This window comes from Chaetodon auriga, chromosome 1, assembly GCF_051107435.1.
Source record: "Chaetodon auriga isolate fChaAug3 chromosome 1, fChaAug3.hap1, whole genome shotgun sequence".
In the NCBI taxonomy this organism is placed as follows: domain Eukaryota; kingdom Metazoa; phylum Chordata; class Actinopteri; order Chaetodontiformes; family Chaetodontidae; genus Chaetodon; species Chaetodon auriga.
The window spans coordinates 30,318,406-30,334,042 of record NC_135074.1 but is presented as its reverse complement, the minus strand read 5'-3'; the positions used below and the strand labels follow the sequence as shown (position 1 = coordinate 30,334,042).

General features: G+C 43.5%; 1 protein-coding gene across 10 annotated transcripts in view; it reads left to right on the top strand.

Moving 5' to 3' along the window:
- The first annotated feature begins 1,463 nt into the window (after positions 1–1,463).
- Positions 1,464–15,637, top strand: part of LOC143322663 (C-myc promoter-binding protein-like) — a 60,475-nt gene continuing 46,301 nt past the window's right edge. For all 10 annotated transcript variants that reach the window (XM_076734080.1, XM_076734061.1, XM_076734069.1 and 7 more), the window contains exon 1: positions 1,464–1,784. The gene's annotated coding sequence lies outside the window, so the exon portion shown is untranslated. The remainder of the gene's footprint in view (positions 1,785–15,637) is intronic.

The following is a 15,637-nucleotide window of genomic DNA, read 5'->3' as shown; positions in this document are numbered from 1 at the left end:
GAGTATCTGGGTGCAATCCAAAACCATACTTTTGCCTCCTGGAGATGAAAATGCAGTTCCCCCTTCAGTAATGATCTCTTTGACATTCGTTATTGATCTACAGTGTCAGGTAGAAAAATATTTCGCACCCATTTCCCCTTCTCAACCTCCATATGATCCATTTCCTCACAGAGGGAACTCTAGGCCAAAATGCTTTGGTGCAAATGCTTTGTACATGTTTACAAATCAAGTTCCCAAGCACTGATCTACTGAGAGTCAGCTGGATGTGAGTGACTTTGCACACAAGGCTGAATTTTTCAAAAGCATTTTAAAAATTGCATGATGAAACAAAGCTCTAAATGCTGACACATGACTTAAACTGCTCAAACTTCACTTTCAAAGAAACCTGATCCTGAACAGCAGCTTAGCTTGCTGAATCTGGTAGCAGTCCACTTCAGGTGTGTTCACACCGAAAGGAAGAGTGACTGCGAATGACGTTAATGCAAACTTTCTATAATAAAGCTGCAGGTTTTTGTTCTCTTGGGGGCACAAACCTCCGATACCTTAAAGTCTAAAGGTACATACAAACACAGCAGAGCACGAACACACTCTGCATACATGTGATTACTGGGTGTCCAATTTGCCACACGGGCGTAGGCCTACTGGTTGACACAGAGACAGTAGAGCATATTTTCCATTTGCTTGTGTTCGTCTGTATTCTTTTGTGATGCTGTTGGTACAAGTGTTTTTTCTTTATGTCGCTCTGAGCCGTCAGTTGGCACAAGCTGCATGTGCTGTTCTGGGTGCTGAATTGAAATGTAGCACAAACCACAACCCACTGGATGTGGTACTGGTCAGGTTTAGAGCACACATGATGACATGGGACTGAAATGGTGTCACTGAAAAAAAAAAATCCACTTATGAGCAGACTTTTGGGGAAAAAAAATGCAGATATTTGGTATCAGGAAAAAGTGCAACAAAGGTTTTAATCATGAAGTTTATTAGTGCTGATGAACTGCAAAATAATTAGATCAATACATATTAGTTTACAAAGTGATGGTGTTATTAGTGCGTTCATTTATTGTCTGCATTTAATTTATATAATTTTGGCCCTTGTGAAATCCCGTAGAGACAACAGAGGGGACGGTTATTATGAGATTAATAGCAATTTCTGACAGAAGAGGATTTACAAATGGAAGACAGGATGCAAGCAAAAAGGTTTTAACACTGTTCGTTTATAATAATCTGTGCATTGTCTTTATGCAATTAAGGGTAGTTACTTCTTTAATCAAGACCAGGAATTAAAAAAAAAAGTATAAATGATAATATTGAGGTGATTTAATTGCGAGCGCTGTCAGCATCAGGTAGATTATATATGATCCGTCCTGCTGGGAGAGGCTGGCTGTGATGAGAAGCTGCCACCCAGAGAGACGAGGGTGTGTGTGTGTGTGTGTGTGTGTGTGTGTGTGTGTGTGAGAGAGAGAGAGAGAGAGAGAGAGAGAGAGAGAGTGTATGTATGTATGTGTGTGTCTGCGCGCGCGGCCAGGACGGCGGATTCCCATCACAACCAAGATGGCGGCGGAGCGCACAGCCGGCTCGGCACACTGACTGACTGACTGACAGACGGTGGAGCCTCGCTCGGTCGGACGGCTAACGGTTGGAATCTTGAGAGAGAAAAAAACACAAACAACACCCGCACAGTTCAGCTCACCTTTTCGGTACCGACGGCGCTGTAATGAGGCAACGCCGGTAGACGACACCGGCCGAAGTTGTGTGTGAGGACCGATTTGACGTCCACAAGCGGGGTAAGTACGGAATGATGAACCGTTACAGTGACCGGTGAGGGATTTAGCGAACAGCTGCTAGTTACGCGCTAGAACAAGCTAGCTCCGCGGCTTCACTTGCGTTGTCTCGGTGTTTCCGTTTGTTTTGTGTTTAATCGGCGACGAACCGCTAACGACATTTCTGCCCTCCGAGCATTTGACCCCGATGCCTCTCACGCTTCGCCCACCGCTTCGTCCCTGAAGCTAAAGACGTGCCACAGGTTGTTTGCCATCAACGCCTGTCGGTGAACGTGTTAGCCACCTGTGCTGTGTGTGGCACGATGTCAGCGGCACATAAGTCACGGCACATTAAACACCCCGGTGATATGTCCAACGGTGAACGTTAAGGGTCGTTAAGAACTAAAAATAACCCCAAACACCCCCTCCCCTCCTCGTACACCCCCTTGCCTGAGGATATTTTAGTTCACTTTGTACTTTTGCCTCAATCCCTCTCGCTTAACCTTACAGGTGGGAACAAAAGGTGCGAGGAGGGTCCTGATTTCAAGTCTTGTTTTGTGAGGCATTTAAAGTCCAGACTATGAGGCTGTCAGTGGTTTTCTGTGGGCTTCTTTAAGCTGTCGCTGGCAGCATAAGGCTGAAGGCAGAGTTCATCACTGGGGAAAGGGTGGTGAGTGAATGCTAATGCAGCCTTGTAAATAACAGCTCTATGTGCAAGTTCCTCACCTTGCACTGGCAGAATTTCTCAGACATATTTGCAGCGATGCATCACCGTAGCAGTTAACACAGAGGTACCGCAGCGGGGGTCCAGCTGGAGAGGTCCACTGCTCCTGTCTGACAGCGCAGACACCAGACAGGAGCAGTGGTGACGTCTGCCACTGGGGCTTGACATTGTGAGGGTTTACTTCCACAAAATTCCCCTCTGCATCATTTCGTGGTGTCGCTCAGGACAGGCAAGTCTAGTCAAATCATGTATGTGACAGAAATACTCACAAGCCTGTGATTTGAAAACCTCAGCTCCACATACCAGAAAGGTAACCTACACTGAGATCCCATAAATCCTCTGCCTGCTCTGCTTTTTTTTCTGCTTTTCATTCAAGTGTTAGTCTCTTCACATATTGTGGAATTTCTCCTGGCCAGATTCTGTTGTGCACATGATGGACGGGATGTTTTTCTTTGGTTGTATTGCTGTGTCTGTTCATGTTCAAAGGGCAGAAAGGCGCCTATTGGAATGCCAGAGAGGAAGAGCGGATATATCTGAGATGAAGGCACTCTCATCTGGGACGGCAGGGCCAAATGGCGTGGACTGATTACATAGGGTGCTTGACTGGACTGTGTAGTCGCTTGTGCAGGGCCAAGAAGAGGATTTACAGCAGTGAGTTAAAGTTCAAAGGACAGACAGCTAGACAGTGTCTGCGTAGCTGATTGAAGACTTCAGGTACACTCAGTAACCCTGGTTCCACTTACCCTGACACTAACCTCAAGGTTAATGCCTGCGGTCCGCCTATAATAGACACCAAATGTACCCCCCCCGTGGCAGCGGTGGCTTTAATACCTGAGGCACAGGGTGCATGTTTTTCCCATCTTACGTAATTCCATGAACACAAACAAAGTCAGCAAATAAGAGTCCCGCTTCACAGAGCTGTCAGAGCCCCGTCATGCTCGAGGAATATTTATGTACTTCACTGTAGCATTCACTTAATCTTGATCTGCATTACAGCGTATGCTAAACGCCTGAACGGGAGATTGGTATCAAGTTTCTTTGGCAGTGAGTGGAAGTCTGATGATGTAGTCTGCTGTTGAGGGTTTGATTGTTTAATTTCCCAAGTATTTCTGAAGTTTTGCACCAGATGCTATGTGCAAGAGCTGCTTAAGCATTTAGTAAAATGTTTATGACGTTACATACGTTTTAATATTTATGATCATACAGTGTATTTGTACTTTGAATATAGTGTTATTGGTGGACATGGAAGGGCCATAATACTGGCCCGTATAGGTAGTTTCTTACTCAGCATGGGTAAAGAATTTTAGGAACAAAGTGGTATTAGTGCAGTGCTTTTGACTTTATCATATCACGTGAGAACGTGTAGTTGTTACAGTCATGGAAGTAGGACATCAAGTCTGTAATGGACCATAGTGAGATGTTACCTTGGATAAGAATCAGCTGCACTGATGTTCAAATCTGTCTTCGAATAAACCCTCATTCAACAGTTTCCCTGCCTTGTGAGTGCATTAGGGTTTCACAAGAAGTTGGATTTGATTTATTGGGACACGACTCAAAACTAAGACACTTTGCAGACTAAGTGGCCTAGGAACATGGAACATGGTAAAGCAGCCACTGTCCCCCTGGAGAGCTTCGCTGTGGGAACTCTCACAGTGAAACTAGGTCTGATATTTGCAGATTGAAATGAAAAAAATACTACTATGCTCATTGCTTTCCTTTAATTTTCCCCCCTCCAGCAGCAGTGATGCACACAGGCTGTGGTGTTTTGATGTGGAAGCTGAAAGCTACAGGAGCCTACAGCCTAATTTAGCTGTCAGAATGATTAGGTTACACCATAATCAAGCAAATGAGTAATTTAAAGGACCAGTGTTTAGGATTTGATAGCATCTAGCGGCGAGGTTGCAGATTGCGATCAACTGAAAATCTCTTATCTAACTCCTCCATTTCCAAGCATGTAGGAGAACCTACGGTGGCAACAAAACTCACAATAAACAAAAAAGGCTAGAGCCAGTGTGTGGTTTGTCCATTCTGGGCTGTTGTAGAAACACGGTGGTGCAACATGTCTGATTCCTTGGATGAGTACCTGCTCCCCCTAAAGATACAAGCAGCTCATTGTAAGGCAGCAAAAACACAATGGTCCTTATTTTCAGGTGATTATACATGAATGAGAACATACTTAGGAATCTTCCATTTCTGCTATATTCTGCCAATAGATCCTCCTAAATCTCACCTACAGATCCTTTCAGGTGGTTTCCAACAGAATGGACGTCCTATTCTCCAAGGACATGGGACAGCATTTTGACACTGATGCTTTACTTCTGTCTGACTTGTGTCAAAGTGATCTAGGAACCCATCAGCAGTCGTATGTCAGCGATTTAGGCCCTGTGCGTAAACATTAAGGTTTCTGGGCTTCCTGAACATTGATATCCAGACCAAGACCTCATCTTTTGTGTGGTGATCATCGTTTACACTCTGATTAACAACTTGTTTTAAGTCCAGACAATGTGTCGGCTGGTCTCTATAATATATGATGCAGATAATTAAAGAGAAAAAGTCTAAATCTTTTCAGCTAATGAATTCTGTGTCTTTTGCTCTCCACGTGGACCTGCATGCATCCAAAACAGTTTCAAACATGATTGGTCAATACTACTCACACTACAAATTGAAACTGGAACACTTGTGATACCAAAATCTTGTCCCTTGCCTACAGATTCTGCATTCAGATGCAGATACCTGTTCATATAGGTTACGTCAAAGCAGAATTAATGATTCTTTTCCCATCGTCCTGTTCAGTGCCGGCTTGATGTATTCAGCTGTGGTTTATACTCACGGTTGTAGGGAGCAGTAGAGATGGCAGAATAGAGGAGCATCAGCACAGGAGATGTAAGTGCAGCAAATGACTGACAGTCATGCCTTTTGCATTCTGGTCTGTTTCTTGCTTCTGTGAGTGTTAAAATTGCTCTGTCTGTTTCTGGTGATTTCTGTACGGTTGTTTACTGATGCAACATGGTGGTTCTACAGAGAAGCCCTTGAGGGATGGTACTGAAACACAGTCTGTTGTACACTTTGATGAAGCTGCTGCAGATATGTGGGCACGTCGTAACATTGCTTACACGTGGCAAATATAAGACAAAATATGCCCAGTACATAAAAAAATAAGCCAAACTTCTCAAATGCTTCTGTTTCAAATGATGAAAGTAGATAATTAAGAATTTGATCAAGAATTTCGTGTCGTGTTTTGGTTTTTGATGGCTTGCTGCTACAGACGCAGTCATGTGTGAACACAGAAAATACTGATGATGTCCAGTCCTTCGTCACTGCAGATTATCCCACAAACCGAATGTTTTTGTAACAAGACTTGTGGAGGCAGAGCTGATGTTTCGGTGATTCAGGATATTGTGTCAGCCTGAAGGTCACAGCACAGCGTGATTGCCATTTTTATGCAATGTAGCCAAAAGGAGACGCTGGACAAGAAAAGAAAAGCTGCTATAGATTTTCATGCAGAACAACTGAGAGCAGGATTACATGTTCCCAGGGAATACCATCCACAAACACTAATTAGATGTAAGCTCAGAGTATTGTCTGCGGAGAGAAAGGCAGGATGTGTCCTCAGTTGGTGGGTGGCATCTGGTGTTAGACAAGATGAATTCGAGAGTTGGGCACTGATCTCGTCATCTAACGTGAGATTCGTAACTCAGTTCAGTTGCGTTTTCTCTGTGGGAAATTGCAATAGGTCCTCGACCTGAGTACCAAGGTGCTCTGGGATGACCGTCCTTTCATTTTAGCTTTTGTTGATCTATCACAGTAGATTTGAAACAATAGCCAATATTACACCATTTCTACCATTGTCCTACTCGGCTCCTCCCGAACACAGACGGTTAACAAGCCATCTTTTTCGACTTTTTTCGCTCAATTTCTTACATTTTTCACCCTTGAACAACAACTTTTGGTACTCGATAAAAGCTCCTCCTTGTTTCTCGGTTTGATCGATCTGAGCAACCACAAACGATGCAAAACATAGGCATTTTGAGTGTGTGTTATAGTGCTTCCTATGCAGAAAATCACTCCGGTCCTCCATCTGCAATCCGGGACACCACAAAAGACTGACGTGACGTCATCTGCAAACGAGCTATGAGAGACCGAGGCAGAGACAATAGAACATGGGCATCCTGTTGAACTCCTCTTTCTCTCCACGGAGATATCAGGAACTAATCAATGAATATCATAATTAAAAGCATGTAGCAGTTTTTCAGTAATATATGGAACTGCATTCACATGCAACGAAGAATCCCCACATTATTTTTTCATCACATTAAAGTCTGATTTTCCGCTCACTTCCACTTTGAAGAAACTTTAAGTCCAGTAGATTTAACTGAAACTTTCTTGGATGTAGGCTTGCCTCAGTCAAGGCTCCACTGGTGAAGGCTGTAATTGTCTGATTCTCACATTATTCTGCTGCTGCCGCTGTGTGGTCTACTGGGTTCACAAGGGTAAAGGATTATTCTCCACTGTCTTCCCTTTCTTCTCATCATTCAGACAGAAATGGGCGCTTATCAGGGGAGACTAAAGACGTCACTGCATCAAAAGTACCAGACTCCAGAGTTAACAAGCTGCGAATAAAAAGAGGTCACGCTTGAAAACAAACGCCTGTGTTTGGACAAATCACTTTGTCTGTCTTGAAGGCAAAACACCAGCCTCAAGAATGGTTTTCTGCCAACTAGGGAATTAAAAGATCAGGCTGGGAGAAGAGGCAGGTTGGTGGGATCGGGTTTCCTGGAGACTTGGTATTAATTCTCACAGGGCTTTGCATTAGCACTTCCCTGTGCTAATACTGTACACAGAGCCAGGATGGTAACCTTTTGTGTAGGGTTGAAGCCTGGGAATTAGTATGTAGTATGCCAGTATTTACCTCAATACCTGAATACTGAAATATGACCTTGAAATGTATTTGAGGTCATACCATTTTTTCACCCTGTAGCTGTTTTGTCCGGTTACTTTCATGCTTAAATGTTGGATTGCAGCTGTTAGCATAAATGTCACTGACAGAGTGCAGAATCTGTAGGAGGCTCAACAAATGGCTCCTTCTGATATCTAAGCCTCTATTGCTAAAGTGAGCCTGCAGAGGAGCATTCAGCAGGTGGAGTGAAAAGATGTTGTGTTAGAAAACAGCACTACAGCAGTGCTCCTTTACCTCAAACCACCAATACAAAAGGACCAAAACCTCACAGAAATGTCTGCCTGTAACATATTATCCAGTTTTGCTGCACATTCACACCAGATGCAAGATGTTAGTGGTGTGAAAGTGTGATTGAAGTGTCCATCCCTTCATTCCACATTTGTGTGATTTCAGTGTGTGCCTATGGAGATTTACAGTGTACTTGGCACACAACAGAGCATAAGATTCAAGGGCGTTGTGTATTGTCTGGATCTAGACAGATGAATTGGTCAGGATGATGTATATACTGTTACTAGCTCATTGCAGGTATTTTGATATCAGTGAGTCCAGAGAGGGACTATTGTTGCATCTTCGTCATCTCTGTTCAAACATTATCCAATGAGGGCATGAAATGCACAAATTAGAATAATGGAAAAGATATGATAAGATGTGTTTTAAGTTATTTAGAAACAATGCAGCCATGGCATTGGTTGACATTTTTCAACTGCAAATTCCCAGTTTAGTATGCACTGGGTTCAGAATTTTCAATAAAACAAATGTAAGGGAATGGATATGTGTAAAGATGGTATCAGTCCATATGTTTTTATTGGATCTTTAAAACTCAAATACTGATTATTGGTCAGACTATTGTATTGACATGCATCCCTGAGCTGTATTGGTCGATACATTTTGAGGAAATGATAGATTTGCTCCATGAGATGAACAAGAAACGCGTTTTTGCTTTGTTTCTCTTTTTTACATTTAATCAGATTGTGATGTTATTAGGATCAGCTGCTGCCAGGTACCGTCTGTCACTCGCATGTCACCTCGCACAAAGTTTTTCAAGGCACTTGGTATGCTCACCAACGTGTTTATACTCAAGCACCTCACAGTACCATTAGCATATTCATGTTTAGTATAGGTTTGTCCCAGCAGGGCGCAAATTGCTACCGCTGACTTTGTTATTTCCATTTTCTACCCATTGAGCCTCCTCTCCACAAAGCTAATGGCATTATGATCTGTTGCATTAGTCACATTGCTCATGTAAAGGCAACTAGTGAGTGTTAATGGATAAGACCTCAGCACCTGACCCTGAGCATCCTCCTCCTGCTTTGACAAGTGCTTAACTTTGAAGATTTAATATGAAGTCAAGGAGCATTACTCTGGAGCTAAAAATAAGTGCCACAGCTGCAGCTAAACCTTTGCTATCTTCATTGAATACAGCAGCACATTTTCTCATACTGTAACCTTGATGCTTGTTTGAGGTTGTTGGGTTGGTGTTTTTTAATGAAAGTCTCATCTCCTTGGTTATTCAGGAGGCATCATCTGTCAGCCGCTAGAGTGGAAATAATGAGAGAAACCTGAAATGTAAAGTTTCCGTGGTTTTAGATACTTGTCTCCCAAAGGCATTGTCTTGACTTTGCATATCTTTAAATGTAGTCAGTGTGCAAACAATCCCAAAGTGATCCTGCCATCTGCTGCTTAAAACTTCATTTCTTCATGTGGGTTGCAAGTTACAATGTTGAGTTTAATCTGAGTTGCCAGGTTTATTAGAATTATTGTATTTATATTCTTATTTGCCCCTTTCCCAGAGTATAAGTCTTTATGTGTCTGCGGTGGCAGGTGGCATTATGTTCTTGGGCTGTCCATCCCATTTCTCTCAATTTCCTAAAATTTGGCTCAAATGTTCCCTTAGTCTCAAGGATGAACTGATTAGATTTTGGTGGTCGAAGGTCTCTGTGACGTCACAACACGCGTTTCTGGCTGTAACTCAAGAATTCATTCGCTAATTATGACAAAATGTCTGATAGGATGAAATGATGACTTGAAATTATTCACTTATGTCAATACAGTGGTAGCTACTATTTCACCAAAAACACAATAATTACATTTTTTATTAAATTCCTTCAAAGTCTTCACTAAATGAGTCTGGACAGACATGGATGTAAACTGCAACTTGAGTGGTTGGTGGAGAAATTCAACCGCAAGGTGGTAATTCTGTCTTTTTATGATAGACGCTGGCCTGTATTGTGGGTCAGTTGCATCAACTTGGCGAACCCATGGATGGATGTGTGGTCTTTGATGCAGAAACTCAGTTTCGTGTGCGCTGCAGTCTGGATTTAAATGTATGAGAATTTGCTCTGAAATATGTAATTCTGGAGTATGTTTGCAGGTACTTGGTTTTCAGCACTTGGTGACACTGTGGTCTGTCAACTGAACCTTTCATCCGTTGGTCATAATGATTAAATGATTAAAGCTAATTAAAGCCGACTAATGCATCAGTATCTCTGTATTCTGCTCCATGTTTATCCACTTATCCGTCCATCTGTCTTTTGTATGTGGCATCTTAAAGAGACCTGGCTAAATTTTGAAGACTGTGCTCAGGACTTTACACATTGCACCGCCAACTACAAGAATTATACCACTCTCAGTTCGTTGTCCTTTTCACACTGATTCGCCTAAGGTGGGGAGCCACGCTTATCGGACCAAACAGGGTGGATGTTTGTGACTGACTCAGTGGGGGAATGCATAATTTATGGGGAACACCGTGTTTATTGTTACCTTGTTAGAAAATGGGGTGCTGTCTAAATGATGGGTGGTTGTAAGATAAGACAGAGTTTATTAGTCCCTGAGGGAATATTTGTTTCAGACCATGAAAAACACTGCTGCTAATGAATTCACAGACAAAAAGCAAACTGACAGCAACAAATAGTTACATACCTAATTAAAAAAAACAATGTCAGCAAAAGTTAATGCATCTGGTGCTCGTACCGTCTTCTTGGTACACATACATTCACTCCATCTTAGAGCAATTAGGGAGCACATTTAATGCTGGTTGTTGTCTAATTAAACTGATGGTGATACCCGGAAGACTGTGGTTATCTGCCAAAGTAGATACAGTTCTTTGTACCAACAGTAAAGATGGAGATGGTTTTCATACACAACGCTGGTAGAGTGTCAAGATTGTTGCCTGTTCCTTTGTGGATATTTAGCTTCCTGTTATGACTGTTTTTAATTCTTCTGACTGTTGGTTTTGGAGCTGGGAGTTTGGACGATGCAGCGCGAACTCCATCACTTTTAACTCAGCTGTGTCAAAGATGTTTGGCTACAGAAACGTTGAACAGTTGTCTCTCAGCATTTGTTTGAATAAGTTAAATAACAAGTCAGGTGTAGAGGTTCACGTGGAAAAACTTTAAGCTGATTTCTCACAGAGGTCGTCTTTCCTCTGATGCCGCTAAAAGGCGCAAGAGCCAAACGCCCACCCCTCTGGGCTAACTCGAAGCAGATGCTTGGCTAGTGAGGCTTCCTACTGGCTTGTGTTTATGTTCCTGAGCACATTCCTTTTCACCTCCTCCACGTGTCTGCCCTGCTGTGGCTGTCTCTGAGCTCCATGTCTATACAGCTGGAGCCGAGAGCAGCGACTGGGCCGTTACAGACTCCCAACGAGGGTCCCTTCGGTGAGTTTCATTGGCCCGCATTCTCGTGAACTCGTGACAGCTGGAAATCGTTCCCTTGTCACGTTGGCTTAAACAAAACCCTTATGGAAGCGGCTGAAGGCCTGTCGGGTCTGGACATCTTATCGAACTCCTCCCTGAACTCCTGCTGCGGTTACAAGTCAGCGAGTTTGGCCTGGGAAGCTTTGTCTATGGCTCTGGCACGAGGCCCTGCGGCCGAGTTAAAAGTTTCTGAGCCTGTGGTGCTTTTCCACCAAGTCTGCCTCTCTCCCACACCGCTCCCTACCCTGTGTGATTACTGTAGAGCATCAGACAGAGCCCAGATAATCTGTGCATCCAGCTGTGACATGTCGTAAAGTACATTTAATGCAAGTTAACCACATCGTTGAAGGTACTCTGCAGTCAAATGCTGATTTCAGCTTTACAAAGACAAATAGTCGGCAAAGGCTTCGGGAAAACCATCTCTAAAGGCATTTATGCTGAATGAGCTCACATCATAAATGATTCAGAAACACATAAATATTATCTGTAGCGCCTCAGGACCACCGAAGGGCTCCGGTGACCTTTTAAAGAGGCTTGCGGCCTGAGCACATCCTCCCTTAAATGTTCACAACTTTTTTTGCTGGGAGGAATCAGTGGTGACTTCTTTCTGGGCGTTTACCTCGAGACCAACTCAAGCTTTCCCCTCCAGGTCAGTCTGCCAGGGCAGAAGTAGGGCAGCCAGCAAATTAAGACATTTGGATTAGACCATTTAAACTGTGAGCAGATTTTTATTCTTATGTGTTGTCAGGCGTGGTGTGAGTCAGATCTTTTGGATGCTGGAGGGAATCCAGTGATGATCCGTGCATGAAAACCGTGGACTAGATAACAATAGATGGGCGTTTCATGCTGTTATGCCTTCTCAGCACTTTGATGCACCTACATTTAAGGCTGTCTGGGAGAAAATGTTTTGCATTTTTGCTAAATTTATAAATCTGTAAGCTAACTTTCTGCACAGACTGAGCATCTCAATGTGAAATCAGTTTTAAAGGTGCTTTCGTTTTCTGGATTTCAGCATTTTAATGCAACATAATCTACAAATGTCTCTCAGTGCAACAGCTTTTGTTCTGTAACTCAAAAATCCTCGCATTCACCCGTACAACAGTATTGACTGGTGGCTCTGTTAGTAAAAGTAGGAACTGTGAAATGTAGAAATCATGTTTCGTTCTGTCACCTGCGCCTCCGTCGTGAAGCAGCATTGTTGATTTCTTCTTGTCTTGAAAAGTAGGGCAGGCAGAGAGAGCAGGTTGGAGACAATAGGAGCGGTTTGATTTCAGTGGGAGTCCCACATATGCAGTGTATGTATATGTAAGCTTTACGTAACCTGTGCAACTGCACTGCTGCCTCGGTTTGCACTGTATTTTTAGCAGGCGGACAGCATGGCAGGGATGGGTATCATTCTTTGGCCCGTCATGCAGCTCTGTGGTCATTCTATCGGGGAGGTGACACTGCAGAGCTCTCCACTGCTTTGCAGCCATGGGACTGCAATAAATTAGGTCAGCATCTTTTTCTTTTTTTTCGTTACAGTTTTGTGTTAAGTGAGGAGTTAACTGTACTCACTGAGCGCTCCATGAAACAATACCCACGTCTGGTTTTTGTCAAAAGAGTCTCATGCAAAATGTCTCTGGGTCAATAAAGCTGCAGTCGCTTGCAAGAAATGAGTTGCCGCTGTACTGGTCGACACCTCATCTAATTCCATCTTGCCCTTTGTTATACATTGCATATGATCTTATAGTTGTTTGTCATATGGACTGTATATACTGTAAATGTGGTTTAAATGAAGAACAATTGAAATTGGCTTTGTAGTTTTATGTGGTTGCTCTGCTCATGACCAAACCACACACGTTGACCACGTTAGTGTCCTTTCATCGTGCCTATGAAAGACAAGAATGTGACCCAGGGCCTTGTGCTGACACACACACACACACACACACACACACACACACACACACACACACACACCTTTCCAGACACATGCTCACAAGTAGGTTTTAATGGCAGAGAGGTTTGTGAGCACGTGTGAAGACGCATCAGCAGTGTGTGTGTTTGTCCCACCGCTCAGAGCTTCCTCCACATATTATTTGATAATTTACTCGTACTGTTGTTTTCTTTGTGCCTCACTAACTCGGTCACTCCGCCAGTGAAGGGGGGACATTGAGAAAACTTTGAAAGAGGATAACTTTTTAAACATCTGCATTTGTAAAGCAAAGCTGTTTAAACCAGCTGAGTGTCCAGCTGAGTGCTGCGGTGGACATGTTTTCATTTTGAAATGAGAGAGGACTCTCTTTCATATTTTGTATATTTTGTCATGTGTTCAATTCCCAAGTAAACTGTTGTGAAAGAGAAGTGAGCACGTGTCTCACATCCTGTCCTCTGGGTGTTTCGTTGTGTTGTAACTTGAATGTCTCAGGAACATTTATGAGACTGCTCTGTGTGTTGGACAGGAAGTTGAAAGTAGTCTGTGGTCCAGGACTCAGGATGCTGTGCAGATGTTCAGCCCTTAGAGCTCCTGTGGTCACTCTTAGGCCTGGTCAGACTACACTATTTTTTTGTCTCAAAGGATGGTCACCATGTCAGATTTAACGATCACACTGAAGGAACTCGTGCCGTGTCTTGGTCGGGTGACTGGCCAGACTACACGACTACCCATTTAGTCATTATTTATACATCCACTCAGTAGGATCCGGATAACAATTAGGACAGGTCCCAGTTTGACGTATCGTAATTTTATTTCCAGATTTCTTATTCTTCAAGCAGCAGGCTTGGCTCTGTTGGCCACATCAAACAGACTACTGCAGCGTGTGATCTGGAATTAGTAATGATAAGCATATTCCAGCAGTTAGGACCGAGGATGATGATATGACAGCACAGCAGCTACTCGCCGGGCTGACGAAGAGCTTCCGCTGTTTCCCGCCAACATTTGTCTTTTTGACTTGCTCCTCCTCCCTCGAGGAAACGTCGAATAGGCGGGGGGACTGTTGCCACAGCTCAACGAACTTTCCTTCTCTTTTGTTGTCCCACCTGACAGCAGCACTCGCCATGGTTACCTGACTGCGCTTTGGAGAGAGCACCTGATTGGTCAATGCTCAGGAACCTGTCGTGGGAGATGTCACACTAGATGAGTTAAGACAAAAAATTCTGCTATGCTAGTCTTTGTGTCGGGTTGTTTAGCACGCATACAGGTGACTGATTGTCCTTCACGATTGGCCACGACAAAATCATCTGTAATCTGACCCAGGCCTGAGTTTAACCAGTTCTTCCTCACACACTGTCAGTATGTAGTATTAGGCCTGAATGTCCCGGTGCCATGTGAGGAATAGAAGGACCCACGGCCTAGATCAACCACACTCTCGTCACTCCTGCCTTATCGGGGCTGACCAGACATCATATCGCACCGAAAATGAGTTCGCCGTGACTGTCTCCTGATCGGCTGCTCACAGTGAGGAAGTGATGAGTTGAAGTGCATTTGTAATCCGAGTGCTGTGGCCAGCACAGGACACAGTGAAGCAGCATTTTCTCACCATCTGTCAATAGCTGGTGGTGATAACCAACGACAGAAACGCAAATCGCTCTTTGTTTGGACATAAGCTTGGCACATCGACACTGCAAATATTATTTCATTATACCAATAAACACCCAGCTTTAGTTTGATTCATGTAAACAAACCCTTTCCTCCACCAAATGTTGTGTCTAAAACAGCTAAGTACAGACAGAGGTACTCATTAGACTAAAACAATGGAACCTCATAATGAAGAAAATACAGAAACAAAAGCAAAAACAAATGGGACTCTGTTCCATCTGCCTGCAGCCTGGATGACAGGAGCGTCAGTCTGGAGGATTTTATATATCCAGGATAACTTGGCAGCAACATGTGTCACAAGGACACTTTTACATGAAATGTTTTCAACACCGGCTGATCAAAGACAAAGACTGCAGATGGAGGAGATTCCCCGCTCGAGGTCAGAAGGGAGAAAGATTTTGTCACTTTGATCTTCTCTTGACTTACAATCGTCTCTGATGGTGAGGAGAATGACTGGAGGTGCTTGCAGTGGTTTATGCGCAGGTATCTGAGGTAGCGGCTGAGGTCTTGTTAGCATAACGCAGGCTGGAGTTGGCAGCGTTTTTTTTTTTTCTTTTTTTTTACTTTTTCCCCTGAGCAAACGCATTTGCACTGGCTGACACACCCTGCTAATTAAAGCTCTCTCCTCACACCCTCTTACTGCATATGGTTGGAATCATAGACCTTGTCCAGCTGAATTATTCAGAATTAAATTTAGCAGAAACTCTTGGATTACGAAGTCTGCTCGCAGTGAAATGGCTATCAGGGTGAGATATTGTCTCAGGCTGCGACACCAACTTGGCAGTGTTCTTAAAGAAATAAAACAGCTTTCGCATCCTCTGCTGCCATCAGTGCAAAATTATGTTTTATATGAGAGACATGTTTGGATTGTGTCCTAGTTCTTGCGTCCAATCTGTGTACTTGCTGTGCAGCTACACATTTCCC